Source organism: Rhinopithecus roxellana, chromosome 3, assembly GCF_007565055.1.
Source record: "Rhinopithecus roxellana isolate Shanxi Qingling chromosome 3, ASM756505v1, whole genome shotgun sequence".
Classification (NCBI taxonomy): Eukaryota; Metazoa; Chordata; class Mammalia; order Primates; family Cercopithecidae; genus Rhinopithecus; species Rhinopithecus roxellana.
In genome coordinates, this window is record NC_044551.1 from 67,721,224 (window position 1) to 67,736,699 (window position 15,476).

General features: G+C 43.1%; 1 protein-coding gene across 1 annotated transcript in view; it reads right to left on the reverse strand.

The window, feature by feature from the left end:
• Positions 1 to 15,476, reverse strand: part of PRLR (prolactin receptor) — a 160,722-nt gene that overhangs the window by 24,600 nt on the left and 120,646 nt on the right. The window lies entirely within an intron of this gene.

The following is a 15,476-nucleotide window of genomic DNA, read 5'->3' on the forward strand; positions in this document are numbered from 1 at the left end:
TAATTGTCCAGGCCAAAAAATCAGTACCCTTAGTACAATCTCATCGTAACCACGCTGATTCCACCAAACTAGGGAGGCTTTGAAGGTTCAAACTGAGAAGATTCTGGACGTCTTCTGGGTTATATGCATTACCGCAAAGTGAACCACACAATGAACTCTAGTGAATCTCCACGTGGTTTCTTTCTCCTGTTTGGAAAGCCCCATAAACAAAAGATAATAAATTCTGGTAATAATTTAAATCCCTTGGGTTCAGAGTATTAAGTAAATTTTGAACCTGCAGGGGTTGGAGTTTGGAGCAACTTATTAGAATTATTATTGTTACCCTTGGGACAACTTTCAAAGCCTCTAAATGTCCTTCTAAGAAAAAAATGAATTTTTAAAGACATTTGGAAAAAAGGCTCATTAGTCTTGTTGAACTTCAAACAACTCAGAAAACAATAGATTTGGTGAACTAAGTGTAAATTCTTGGAAATGCACGGCTTAAGATTCTCTTTAAATTTTTATTTTTTATTTTTTTTTTGTTGTTGTTGTTTTCTTTTTTTTTTTTTTTTGAGATGGAGTGTCGCTCTGTTGCCCAGGCTGGAGTGCAGTGGCACGGTCTCGGTCACTGCAAGCTCCGCCTGCCGGGTTCATGCCATTCTCCTGCCTCAGCCTCCCGAGTAGTGCCTGTTGTTGTTTTAATCAAGGGAAGAACATTCATTATCAAAGCTGCCCATCTTGGGACATTTGAAATGTCTGAATGTGTTTGATGAGCCCCTAAAAGACCAGCCGTTGCTACTGCTCCTTGCAGGACATACTCAGAAATGGAGAAACCATAGCAACAGTAGAGATTTGGGCACCCAGGTACCATCAAGTAGCTCTTTTATACTGAGTCTCCAGCTTCAGTAAAGGATCCTGGTCCAGCAGCGGATCCTGTGAAGTGACCCGTATTTTGTTCTTTTGGGGACCTTCTACCTGCTCCTGCAAGATTCCTTCCACACAAATGCCCTCCCAGGGTGCACTTTCTAAATCACCTGCTCCATCTCACCCCTGAGGGTCATTTAATTAAAATCAAGTGGTTAAAGGCTCCTGATGGGTTTAAAATAATTCCTACCACTTCTGGAGCATCTGTTATGGGAAGGCACTGGAGAAAGTTAAGTACCTTAATCATGGAAATTTCATTTTGTTATCATAACTGTCCTGTGAGGGGGTACAGGTTTTAACAGAGGAGCAAATGGAAGTACAGAGATTTAGTAGATTGTCAGTCACATGCCCTGTTTGGACGAAGGGAGGCAAGATGGCGCACTTCCGGGTTCTTCATCACCAACTTTTCCCGGGCACGCAAAAATGCAGCCGGCACGCGGGAAGGTGCAGACCAATCGGGCATGCACCAGGTGACCTCAATCCGAAGAGACTAAGATTTACCTGGTCGCACCTGTGGAACGCCCCCCGACAGGCCCGTGCCCCGCCTATTGCCCTCCCACTCCTAGAAAAGCCGCTCCGGATGGACGCCAGGCAGACTTCCCAGCCCCACTCCTGTCGGGATGTCGGGACTGTATCAGGAACCCCGCCAGAGAGCCCCACCGGGGGACTCTGTCGGCCTTCTTTGCCGGAGGCCAACAGACCTCTCCCTACCCACCTACTTCCCTGAAGCTAGGTGACCAAAATAAATTTGCAGTTTTGCTCCTACTCTTGCCTACTCGCTGGTTCTTTTGTGCCCGCTCTGGTGGTCTTAGAAAAACAAATCATGCCCATTTGGAGAAAGACACCTGGGAAACCTGAGAGCCACTGGGAGATGATCCCAACTTGTGGAAAGTCTGTGATGGGGGTGCAATTATTCCCCCTCTGTGGGAGAGATGGTGGAGACAACAGCCACTGATCCAAAGTGAGCAACATCAAGCCTTGGGTGAGTGTGACATTCTAAGTAGGGTCAGGAGAGCCAGAGCCGAGAGAGCCCTTCTCAGCTACTACCCTACTTATGCCCAAGGACCTCAAATACTGTTGATCTCATGAATCCAGCCTCATCAGGTACATATAGCTCCAAATAGTTCTTTATCCTGTTGATCTGGTGAACTCAGTCTGTCTTAGAGATGAGATTCTACCCACTGGCTGAAGACTTTCTATAATATCCCTTTATTGAGACTTCCTTTCTCTTTTGGGCATTGCACTGACATGCTTAAGATCAACATGCTATAAATCAGAGCTTCCTGGTGAGGTTGGGTGCTATCTAGAGAGCTTTGCCGAAGCACGGCTCCATGCGTATTGCAAAAGAAACTCTGGGATGGGGAATAGAGTGGGTCAGGCAGTGGTAGATATTAGATATTGTCATTTGCTTATATGTTCTCATGTGCTAGTACAGGATCAAAGAAACTCTCCTAAATAAGGTTTTCCTATAATAATGTCTTCAGGAAGTATTCTATGAGTGAAAAAAACTTCCCTTTGGGATTTCCTGAGACACATCCTGGAATCTAGTTACTATTATGCACTTTCAAATGCCTGAAACCCCCATGCCAGGGAATTAGACATACTCACAGTGGTGTCATGGTAGTGTTTCAACAACGATTTCCCAACTCATCCTGCATTTTCCTCCCAGGAAGGCAAACACAATGGGGGTAATTTAACCTTTAGAGAAAGGCAATCACAACTTTACACCCCTAAAAGGGGCTATGCTAAATGTTAATTAACTCTAATCACACAAGGAGATGCTTCTCAGCACTAAGCACAGCTCCTGTTGATCCACTGCCTTTTTTTTTTTTTTTTTTTTTATGGCTGGTAGACACTAAGCTGGGATAAATTAGGATTTTGTCTCTCTGAGTCCACCCTGCATTGCACTCAAGATCTTGATCAAGGGCTGGCATGGCCTTTCTTATTCTCTCCTAATTGGGACTGGAACATCCAATGAGAGTCCTCATCTTTTTAAGATGTTATAGCAACAAATGGCTCCAAATATTTGTAGTACAGTTAGCAAAAAGTCAGCCCCATAAATCCTAGGGACTGTCATCTTAGGCTTCACTCCTCAGCAGCTCCTTGGTTGTGACTGAGGGTTAAAAATGCAAGTGGTGGATCTGAAGAGCAGATTTTTAGCAAGTTTGCAGCCCCGACACCTTGCCCATGGCTAGCTGCCTTGGTTTCCTTGCTTCCCAATCCTCAAAGACTCTCTTATCCTTATGCTCCTCCCCTTAGCTTATTCAAATATGCCTCCCCACCACTCTGCGGCCCACCGTGGTATGAACGCCAAGAAAAGTTCCTTCTCCCTCGTGTTGCTCGGCATCAATGTTGATCCTGTTTAGGCCCTCTCTTTCCAAAAGCCTCTCTTCATTCTCCCTTCCATTAAGCCAAGTGTCTTCCACAGAGGCCCACAGTTGAGAAAAAGGCCCAGCAGCTTGTGCTTTTGAGAAACTAGAGCCAGTCTCCCCACATGGAAAATTGGGGCCACACTCCCACGGCCTGGGCTGACCGTACTATACACATTAGGAGGGGAATGCCATAGGAGAGGAGGAAATGTGGCCTCATGAGAGTCAAAAATAAACCAGATCTGAGCTCCCAACATGTCACTCCCCACCGTCAACCCCTCATCCTCTGCAATACCCTCTCTTAGACTTCACCTTTATGTTCTGAACAATGCATTCCCCAAGTCAATCCTGACTGCCAGCAATCTCAGCCCTACCATTCTGTGGAACTTACTTCCAAGACTGGTTTCTGGTGATCCCCTGAGTACAGTCCTCAACCTGTCCTGCCATGTCTGTTGCCATAACCTTCTACTCAGGTTTTTGATTCAGTTTTCCTGACTCCAGAAATGGACCTACCATTAGGGTACGGAAATGGACCCTGCCATCCCTGTTAGGCAGAGATTCTGAGGTTCTTTTTAGCTCTTGCAAACTCAGTTCCTGGGTAATCAAGCAAGGCCCAATCCAACATTTGAATTTTGGACTATCATACATATGACATGCACAAATTGTAAGCACAGTCATGTGTCACATAATGACATTTCAGTTAACGATGGACCACATATATGGTGGTGGTCCCATAAGATTATAATGCTGTATGTTTATTGTTCTTTTTCTATGTTTCATTATATTTAGATACACAAACACTTACCATTCTGTAACCAAGTGCCTACAGTATTCAGTTTTGTGACAGCTGTATAGGTTTGTAACCTGGGAGCAATCGGCTATGTCATCTAGCCTAGGTGTGTAGTAGGCTATACAGTCTAGGTTTGTATAAGTACACTCTGTGATGCTGACACAACAATGAAACCTCCTGACACATTTCTCAGAACTTAGGCCTATCATTATGTGACACTCATGACTGTATTCAGCTCAATGAAGTATCACAAAGAGAATATATCTACGTTACCACTCAGTACAAGAGATTGACCAACAATAGCACCCCAGAAATCCAACTTGCACCTCCTCCCAATCTCAACCTACTTCTTCCTGATAGAAACCATTCTTCCAACTTCTAACTGTACAGATTAATTTTACCTACCTTTGAACTTTTTATAAACAGGATCATACGATATGCATTTTTTGAGAGTGTGTGTGTCTGGCTTGTTTCATTTCACATTGTTGTAGGATTCATCCTTGTTGTTACATGTAGTTTTATATAATTCATTTTCATTTCATCTCATTCATTTACATTCATGTTATATTGAATGAAATACCATAACTCATGTATTCATTCTACTGTTGATGGACATTTGAGTTGTTTCCAGGTTTTGGCAAACTTTGTGTTTTGCTGAGATTGATCAAAACTTGAATGGCAGGGAAGCCCTGCACATTTCATAATCACTGTATGCTGCCCGCCACATCTTGTATTAACCTAAAGTAAATTTCAAGTGCCTTTTTTTTTTTTATCCTAAAAAGGCAAAAAGTCTCATTTCTTGCAAACAAATTTTGAATACATTTGTCCATTGTTTTCAGTATTAGGCATTATGTTAAGGGTTTCCTTCAGGGTCCTCGGCCCACTGGGTTTCCTTACCTGCCTTGTTCTACCTGGGTTAGATGGCCCGAGGCTAACATAACAGGAAGCAGACCCCACATCAGTCAGGTACCATTTGATTTCCAGGAGCTGGGCTTTTTTTTTTTTTTTTTTTTTTTGAGACAGGGTCTTGTTCTGTTGCCCAGGCTGGAGTGCAGTGGCATGATCACTGCTCACTGCAGCCTGGACCTCCCTGGGCTCAGGTGTTTCTCCCACCTCAGCCTCCTGAGTAGCGGGGACTACAGGCACACACCACAACACCCAGCGAATTTTTGTATATTCTGCAGTGACAGGGTTTCGCCATGTTACCCAGACTGGTCTCAAACTCCTGAGCTCAGGCAATTTACCCGCCTTGGCCTCCCAAAGTGCTGTGATTATAGGCATGAACCACCGCACGCAACAAGAAGCTGTTTTCTTTCCAGTACAGAATGCCAATACTTAATCTGGAAAATAAAGGACATAATGTGCTCAGGGCAGGATGAGGAACAGTAGGGATTAGCTATTACATACCAGGCTAAAGATTAAGACTGTTATACAAGCTCTGCCCAATGTCAACAGTCAATGGTTGTAGAATGAATAAATGAAGCCCAAAAGGTGAAAAAAACAGAACAAGATTCTAAGACATGGGACAAAACTCTGCACATAGGAAGAATGGTCCCGTGCTGGTGTTTCAAACACTAGACTTTCAGCTGGCATAGTTTTCAGTATTTGACAAGGGAATCTAAAGAAGTTTTAAGGAGAACATGGCAGCCTCTCTTTCAGGAAGACATTGAAAACTGGGGATATAGTGCCAAGAGAACCGTGGCCCACAGGTGGGGAGATGAAAGTTCCAGCTGTTCTTGCTCTGCCAATAAATAGCATCACACAAACATGTGCCCACAATGAATATTTATCTGCCCATAGTCCAGGCAGCATATCTATGCATTTGTCTGTGAAAGTTCACAAGAGAACACTTGCTCGTGTGGTCATTCATTATTATTTTTTATCATCACCATTATCCAGTTTACATTTTGCTGTTTCTTGAGCAGGTATCCATCTCGTAGCCTGCTTTGAGGTACCCACTGGGGAAAACATCCAGAACTTTCCATAGTGAATTACTTTTACATAAAATGTTTATCACCTTACAATCTGGTAGTTTAGTCAGAACATCATGACTGGGTGAAAGTAATTAGAAATAGTATAGAGGCTGCTGTAAAGTGTTTATCTCTGATTCCAGATATTCCCCTGCCCCTCTCCTAGAAACCCCAAAGGTTCCACTGAGGAAAGAACTTCCTGAAGACTGCACTCTATGAAGATCATCAAGATGAGCATGCGTGCTGTACATGGTGATGGCTACATTTGGTAAGAGGTAGATGATCAGCAGAGACAGGATTTGTCTAAACCAGAGCTGACTTAGGCCTTGAACCATTCAGGAATACCTAGGAAGAACCATCTCCTTACTTCTCACCTAGTCAGGGCAAATTACTCCAATATGATATATGTGCCTTTGCACTGGAGTCATTTTAATAACACAGAACACTGATGCTTCCCCGTGGCTGGAAGTATTGCTTCCAAATCTAATCACATTAACTCCACTCACTCACCACAGCTTCCTCATTCTAGCAACATCTTTTATCCCAGGGAGGCTTGTTTTCGAGCAATCTTTTTGGCTTAAAGGCAAGAATAGGAATTGGGTGAGTTTCACTTCCCCCCAGCCAGTGCACATGTAGGACAGATGGTGGAAAATCCACGTTGGCCTGATTTTCAGAGGAACTAGTTCCTCATGAGATTGTCAATCAGTCACTAACAATCAAAAAACAACCATAAATCATACACTATGTTTTGCAGTTTACAGAACCGTTCTATAGACATCAGTGGTTTTTAATCCAGGAGTCCCATTACAGTCCAAGGAGTGTCTTAAAATTTCTTTCCCCATTTTTTTTTTTTTTTCTGAGACAGAATCTTGTTCTGATGCCCAGGCGGGAGTGCAGTGACATGATTTCAGCTCACTGCAGCCTCTGCCTCCCAGGTTTAAGTGGTTCTCATGCCTCAGTCACCAGAGTAGCTGAGATTACAAAACTGCGCCACCACGCCCAGCTAATTTTTGTATTTTTAGTAGAGATAGGCTTTACCATGTTGGCCAGGATGGTCTTGAACTCCTGGTCTCAAGTGATCTGCCCACCTCAGCCTCCCAAAGTGCTGGGATTACAGGCATGAGCCACTGTGCCCGGCCTTGAAATTTCTCATTCCTTTGTTTTGTCCCTAGACATTCCTACTAATCAGCTCAGAGTTGAGCCCACTTGGAAGGACATGGGCATTTTAAAAAAAACTTTCTAGAGGATCCTAAATTAAAGCTGCGGCTGAAAACCACTGACTTACGTGCTATCACTTGACATGTAAATTCTCTGAGTCCTCTAAGGCAGCCTTCCTCCTGATAACGGCTGACTCAGCATGTTCCCCATAGAACACTTCCAATAGGAGGCAACTTTATCTCAAAAGCCTCCCATGTTCTCAGACCTGTGTGCCAGTAAGATCAGCAAACCCTCATATGGAATATACTTATACACTCATAAACATATAAAAACATTTATAATATCACATGTGAAAGTTTGTATGTGATCCACTGCATGCCAGGCACTGTTTTGCTAACTTGCTTCACCCTCACAACACGCCTGAGGTGAAGGTATGATGATTATTCCCGTCTAACAGATGAGGACACTGAGGCCCAGAGAGGGTCTGTGAGTTGTCCAAGGTCACAGCTAGTGAGTTGCATATGGAGGAAGAGGAGCTCAGGATTTGATCTCTGGGATCTGTGCTAACTATCACACTTCCAAAGGTGCAATGGCCAACCTTCAAGGAGCTCTGGAAGTACAAAATCCATGCTGACTGTGAGGAGTCGGGGCAGGTCAGAGGACCTTGGGGTTGTAGCTTCTGAGTCCTCTAAGGCAGCCCTCCTCCTAATAATGGCTCACTCAGCATGCTCCCTCAACCCAAAGGCAGCTCTGATGCTGAAGGCTGTGGGAACCAGGGATAGCTCTTCAACAGCAGTAGGTATTCCTGGGGCGTCATGCCCGGGCACCACTGCCTACTTCAGAACAGATGTGTCAAAATCTTTGGAAAGGGGGGCCATAGGAAGGGACATTTTTAACAAGAACTTAGATGACTTTCATCAAGCTCAAGTTTTAGAGGCTGAACTCAAGCTGAGAGGGGCAGGAAAGGAAGATGCAGTGGAGGAGGCAGAGTGGCATCCTCTCTATGGGAAATGTTGTATTTAGAACTTAGATAGAGGCATTGGGGGTGTGATCTGTTGGGTTATTGTCTGCAACCATTTGCTTCTTCCCAGCCATAGGATTTCATATCCCTACCCACTGTCATGGGAGGTACTCGTGCATTCTGTGAGAGGAGTACACATCCCACCTCAACCGCTTTGGACTTGGCCATGTGAAAAGCTATGGCCCATGGGATGTGAATGGTTGTGATGTTTTTTTCCTGTGTTTAACCTGAAGCTTAAAGGCAACTGGATGGTTTGTCTTAGGTTTCTTTGCTCTTGTTCTCCACTGCCCTTAGGATGTCTCCACTGCCCTTAGGATGCCCTTAGGATGTCACAGACACTATCTGTGTTTTAAAATGAGAAGACAGGTGGAACCGTGCTGAGCCTAGCTGAACCCAGCCAATTCTAGCAGAGCCACAGCCAATCTGCCGCTGACTCAGTCCTTATGTAAAGTGAGCAAAGACTAAATATTGTTGTAAGCCACAGAGATGTCAGTGTTGTTTGTTTGTTACGAATTGCAAAACTAATACAGGGCAAGAGTAGGAGGAGGGCGTATATTTTGCAAGACTTTAAACAAGATTATTTTTTCACAGATGCAGCTCTGTGTATGTTACATATGTGTGTGAATGTGCTGTTCATCCAAACACATAATAACTTTACTCTGCCATAAAAAGTCACTACTGTATTCATAACAATTTTGTCTATTGTTATACTTTAATATCTAGAAACTCAAGCTTTGAAGGTGAGAAGGAAAATTAAAATAAAACATAAATTATTGGCATACTGGCCCTGCTTATTTGTCTCAGGAGGAAGGGAACATCAGGAGTTAGAGAATAATGGGATTTTGGATCTCTAAGAGGCCCAAAGACTTGAAAGTTATCCTAATTCAACCCCTCACTTTAACACATGGGGAAACTGAGGCCTGGAAAAATGAAGTGCCTTGGCCAAATGCCTTGTGGGAGAATCTTTGGAGCTTGAGGGTGGGCACAACTGAGAACACTGACAAGTCGAAGAAGAAAATCTCAAGAATGTTGCTAAATGTATTTTCCCACTCTGATTCCTGCATTCCCTACCCTCTCAGTTAGAACCTTGGAATCCATTCATAGGAATAGTAAAAACATCAGGTGTCCATCAGAATTTGGTTTTCTTTTCCTTTCTGGCCACACAGTTAAAGTTACTTCATTGTTTCCCCTGTAGTTAGATGAGGCCAGGTGATGAAGTGGTGGCCTCTGAAAGTGGGTAGAAATAACATACAGTAATGCACTGAATGACAAACTTTGTCCACTGTAGACTGCATATATGGTGGTGGTCCCATAAGATGACAACGGAGCTGAAAAATTCCTATTGCTTAGTGACGTCACGGTCATTCTAACATCATAGCGTAATGCATTATGCCTGTGTTTGTGGTGACACTGGTGTAAACAAATCTACTGTGCTGCTAGTCACATAAAAGTAGAGCACATACAATTATGTGCAGTACATAATACTTGATAATAACTATGTTACTGGTTTGTGTATTTACTATACTATACTTTTTATTGTTATTTTACAGTGTACTCCTTCTACTATAAAAAAAAGCTAATTGTAAAATACCCTCAGGCAGGTCCTTCAGGAGGTATTCCAGAAGGCATTGTTGTCATGAGATGACAGCTCCATGCATGCTGTTATCCTTGAACACCTTCAAGTGGGACAAGATGAAAGGTGAAAGATAGTGATAGGGATGATCCAGACACTATGTAGTCCTAGGCTAATATGAGTGTTTGTGTCTTAGTTTTCAACAAAAAAGTTTAAAAAGTAAAACAAACAAAAAAAATTTAAAAATAGAAAAAAGTTTATAGTATAAGCACATAAAGAAGGAAAATGTGTCTGAACAGATGAACAATGTGTTTATGTTTTACACGAAGTATTATTAAAAATAGTCAAGGCCAGGCGTGGTGGCTCACACCCATAATCCCAGCACTTTGGGAGGCCGAGGTGGGCAGATCATGAGGTCAGGAGTTCGAGACCAGCCTGGCCAACACAGTGAAACCCCGTCTCTACTAAAAGTACAAAAAAAAAATTGGCTGGGCATGGTGGTGGGTGCCTGTAGTCCCAGCTACTTGGGAGGCTGGGGCAGGAGAATCATTTGAACCCGGTAGGCAGAGTTTGCAGTGAGCTGAGATTGTGCCATTGCAATCCAGCCTGGGTGACAGGGCGAGACTCTTATCTCAAAAAAAAAAAATAAATAAAAAAAGTCAAAATAAGTTTAAGAAAGTTTATAAAGTTAAAAAGTTACAGCAAGCTAAGGTTAATTTATTATTGAAGAAAAAATTTTTCAAAACAAATTTGGTGTAGCTTAAGTGTACAGTGTATACAAAGTCCACAGTAGTGTACATTAATGTCCCAGTACTTCACGTTCACTCACCACTCATTCACTGACTCACCCAAAGCAACTCCCAGTCCTGCAAGCTTTATTCATGGTAAGTACCCTATACAGGTGTACCATTTGTTTTTAATCTTTTATACTGTGTTTTTACTGTACCTTTCCTATGTTTAGATACACGAATACTTACCATTGTGTTACAATTGCCTATAGTATTCGGTAAAGTAAAATGCTGTATAGGATTGTAGCCTAGGAACAGTAGGCTATCCCATATAGCCTAGGTGTGCAGCAGAGTATCCCATCTAGGTTTGTGTAAGTACACTTGATGATGTTAGAGCAACAACAAGATCACCTAAGGATGCATTTCTCAAAAAGTATCCCCATTGTCAAGCGATGCATGATTGTACTTCTAGCCTAGTCCTGGTCTTTAAAGCTTTTTACATATTCCCCCCTCTATTTCTCTTTCCTCCATTACTGGCCTGAAGAAGATGAAACTGAGGACTTTGAGGTCCTAAATGCTCAGTACAGCCGATAGATGAAAGGCTCTTGAGTTCATGCTGACTCCCAGCAAACTGTCACATGGGTGAGAAATAAACCTTTGGTCGTTGTGCTTTGAGATTAGAGGCTGGGTGGTATAATGGCTAGCCTTACTTAGTTGGGCAAATCTAGGGACAATCCAGAGACAACCAGTACAGCCTAGTGTAGACGGTAACTACTACATGTAACCAAGTAGAAGAGCAGTGATTAAGATGGAAGCCTCCAACGCCTGACCCGCTGCCATTGTCCCACCTGGAATACCATCACCAAAGTCCCAGAATAATCTCAGTTTGGCTTTGTCTACATATTCAGCTCCCTACACTGTCACCTGTAAACATGTCTACAGGTGTTCAACAACACCTGTTGGGTGACTGACTATTTTTATAAGGTCATATAGAATGCACCCTTCTCATGTACAGATCCATGGAAGCAGCACTTGGCCTTGAGTTGTGCAACTCTTTTCCATTAATCAATAGGCTCTCCATATTACTAAGGGTGGGTTCTGAGACCTTCTTGATTCCTCCAATAACCTCTTTGTGTGCATTAATTTGAACTCAAGGGCAGATGGGTGACAAAGCCCACTGAGATGTGGCTACAAGGTGGTTGGGCGAGTAGCTGAAGTGAATAAAAATTGCAATATCAGAAATCAAAGAAATGTGGAGACCGTCAAGAACTGGGACAACCTCCATTGCGAAATCTTCAACTAGCAAGGCAAAAATAATTCTCAGCCCATTCTTCCTTTTCCTTCATAAATGCACTCAAATAAAACATATTTTTCTGGCATAATCATGTCTAAATATCTAAAACATACCCTTTCAGGAATGAAAACATATATATATATATATTTATATGTATGTGTGTGTTATATATATACGTTTTTTATATGTGTGTTTTATATATATATATATATTATATATGTTTTTCTCTTTGAGATAGAGTCTTGCTCTGTCACCCAGGCTGGAGTACAGTGGTGCAATCCCAGCTTACTGCAACCTTCGCCTCCTGGGTTCAGACAATTCTCCTGCCTCAGTCTCCAGAGTAGCTGAGATTATAGGTGCGTGCCATGATGCCCAGCTAATTTTTTTTTTTTTTTAGTAGAGACAGGGTTTCACCATGCTGGCCAGGATGGTCTCCATCTCTTGACCTTGTGATCCGCCCCCCTTGGCCTCCCAAAGTGCTGTGATTACAGGCGTGAGCTACCACGCCCAGCCAAACTTTTATATTTTAATCAATTGGGTGCACACTTCTGAAAAATGAGGCACTTCTCTGACTTCTTAATTGAAACTTTTTATGGAGTACTGGGTTCATTTATGAATATAAAAATTATGGTGTGATATGGTGGATATAGGATATGTTCAGCTGCTCCTACAGATCAAGGGCTTGTTGCCAAAATCAAATGCCTAGGACTTGAGCATTTTCAGTTTCTGAGTCTTCTTTTTATAGCCTCCTTCCCTCCCTCTATCCTTTTGCCCATCTGTCCTCTCTCCTTTCCTTTTTAATGTCTTTTACCCTTCCTTCCTTCCTTCCTTCCTCCTTCCTTCCTTCCTTCCTTCCTTCCTTCCTTCCTTCCTTCCTTCCTTCCTTCCTTCCTTCCTTTCTCTCTCTCTCTCTTTCTTTCTTTCCTTCCTTCCTTCTTTCTTTTTGACAGAATCTTGCTCTGTTGCCCAGGTCAGAGTGCAGTGGCCCAATCTTGGCTCACTGCAACCTTCACCACCCGGGTTCAAGAAATTATCCTGTCTTAGTCTCCTGAGTAGCTGGGACTACAGGCATGTACCATCATGCTCGGCTAATTTTTGTGTTTATAGTAGAGATGGGGTTTCACCATGTTGGTCAAGCTGGTCTCGAACTCCTGACCTCAGGTGATCCACCTGCCTTGGCCTCCCAAAGTGCTGGGATTACAGGTGTGAGCTGCCGCGCCTGGCTTTTTTTCCTTTTTAATGTCTTTTTCTTTACATTCAATCTAACAGCTAATAGTTCTCCCTTTTGTTAGTTGACTCCCTTCTAGATGACTCAAGATAGTTTCTTCTAGCCCCTTCCACTCTATTGTTGCTTCTGATCTGATGTGAATTAAAAAGCCCAATAACTAAATTTTAGAAAATTAAGGTGATTTCAAATAAGAATAACTAGGTTCTGAGTGATGACTGAAGGAATTTCCTACCAAACCTGTAGGTAAATAGATTTTGTTATATCTATTTTGTTCAAAAACTTATTTACCTTGCTTCCTAGATCTCATATATGTTCCACATAGTTAAGGTTGCTGGATAGGTGAGTTTTAAATAGTGACGCATTTCTGTGTCCCAAAGTAAGACTACTGAACTTAGAAAAATATGGTATAGTATGCTTAACATCTTAAAAGGCAAGTGCTATTGTCAATTATAAAAAGCTCTCTCTATTTCTTAATAAGCCCTCCATGCCACTAGTGCATATCAGCAAAGGGTACAGCTAACTCCCCATTGGTTGCTAGGCTTCCTGGGCCAACAGAAGTAGAGTGGGCTTCTGCAACTGTCTGCACATTTGGCCACTAGGACATTGGCTTGGCAGATCCCAGTAAATCTTCATTGACTCACTGCTTTACAATAAAAAGAGCACCACTTTGTACAGCATATAATCAATGGTGTGTCTTCCAAACATTCCTCTCTGAAACCATTAATTTTTAAAAAAAAGAGATTGGGAAGTCAAAACTCAAAATGTTAGCGAATTTCTCTTTATCTGTGTAAACACTCTTCTTAGTAGTTTACCCAAGATGATTTTTCATCCTTGGCCTAGAAAACATCCTATTGCCACATATCCATGCCTCTACACTCACTTTGGGACACAGAAATTATTATGATCGTAAGAACAATAGAATTTGGAAGAGAAGTTTCATGCTTTGCTGATACTCTCAATTATAGCAATTGCCAGTTTATTTGCAAGTCAAAATATAAATGGCTTGGGATGCTTTCATGGGTGTGCCTAAGCAGAGGGGCTGACAAACACCTGAATGTATTTTTGAATGTCCTTGACTGCCTAAAAAGATCCTATTATAATCTTTCCCTTTTTTTTAAAAGCTCTATAAGTGCATGTGCCCAGGTGAACAGCCCAAGTGAGGCTCATGGGTCAGTATGGGAAGAGCAGTAGATTGTGTTCACTTTCATATCCTGTACAGTTCAAAAGAGGGGTTTCCTGCTTAGCACGAATGTTCTGAGAACACAGTAGCACTTAGCTCCTTACAGAATGAAGGATGAATAACCAGGTAGGACTGCCTCTAAACAGCAGTCTTCACTCTCACCCTCCACCCATGCACAGGGCACACTGAACTGGATGTCACTTGAGGTATCAATAAGAGCAAGGATAGGGATTCCAAGATGGCTGAATAGGAAGAGCTCCAGTCTACAGCTCCCAGTGTGAGTGATGCAGAAGATGGGTGACTTCTGCATATCCAGTTGAGGTACCAGGTTCATCTCACTGGGGCTTGCTGGACAGTGGGTGCAGCCCATGGAGTGTGAGCTGAAGCAGGGCAGGGCATTGCCTCACTCAGGAAGCACAAGGGGTTGTGGAATTCCCTTTCCTAGACAAGGAAATCTGTGACAGACGATACCTGGAAAACAGGGACACTCCCACCCTAATACTGTGCTTTTCCAATGGTCTTAACAAACAGCACACCAGGAGATTATATCCCACACCTGGTTTGGAGGGTCCTACACCTACGGAGCCTCGCCCACTGCTAGCACAGCAGCCTGAGATCAAACTGTAAGGCAACAGGGAGGCTGGGGGAGGGGTGTTCCACCATTGCTGAGGCTTGAGTAGGTGAAGAAAGTGGCTGGGAAGCTTGAACTAGGTGGTGCCCACCACAGCTCAAGGAGGCCTGCCTGCCTCTGTAAATTCCACCTATGGAGGCAGGGCATAGCTGAACAAAAGACAGCAAAAACTTTTGCAGAACTAAATGTCCCTTCTGATAGCTTTGAAGAGAGTAGTGGTACTCCCAGCATGGAGTTTGAGATCTGAGAACAGACAGACAGCCTCCTCAAGTGGGTCCCTGACCCCCAAGTAGCCTAACTGGGAGACACCTCCCAGCAGAGGTCAACTGATACCTCATACAACTGGATACACCTCTGAGATGAAGCTTCCAGAGGAAGGATCAGGCAGCAAAATTTGCTGTTCTGCAATATTTGCTGTTCTGCAGTCTCCGCTGGTGATACCCAGGCAAACAGGGTCTAGAGTGGTCCTCCAGCAAACACCAACAGACCTGCAGCTGAGGGTCCTGACTGTTAGAAGGAAAACTAACAGACAGAAAGGACATCCACACCAAAACCCCATCCGTATGTCACCATCATCAAAGATGAAAGGTAGATGAAACCACAAAGATGGGGAGAAACCAGAGCAGAAAAG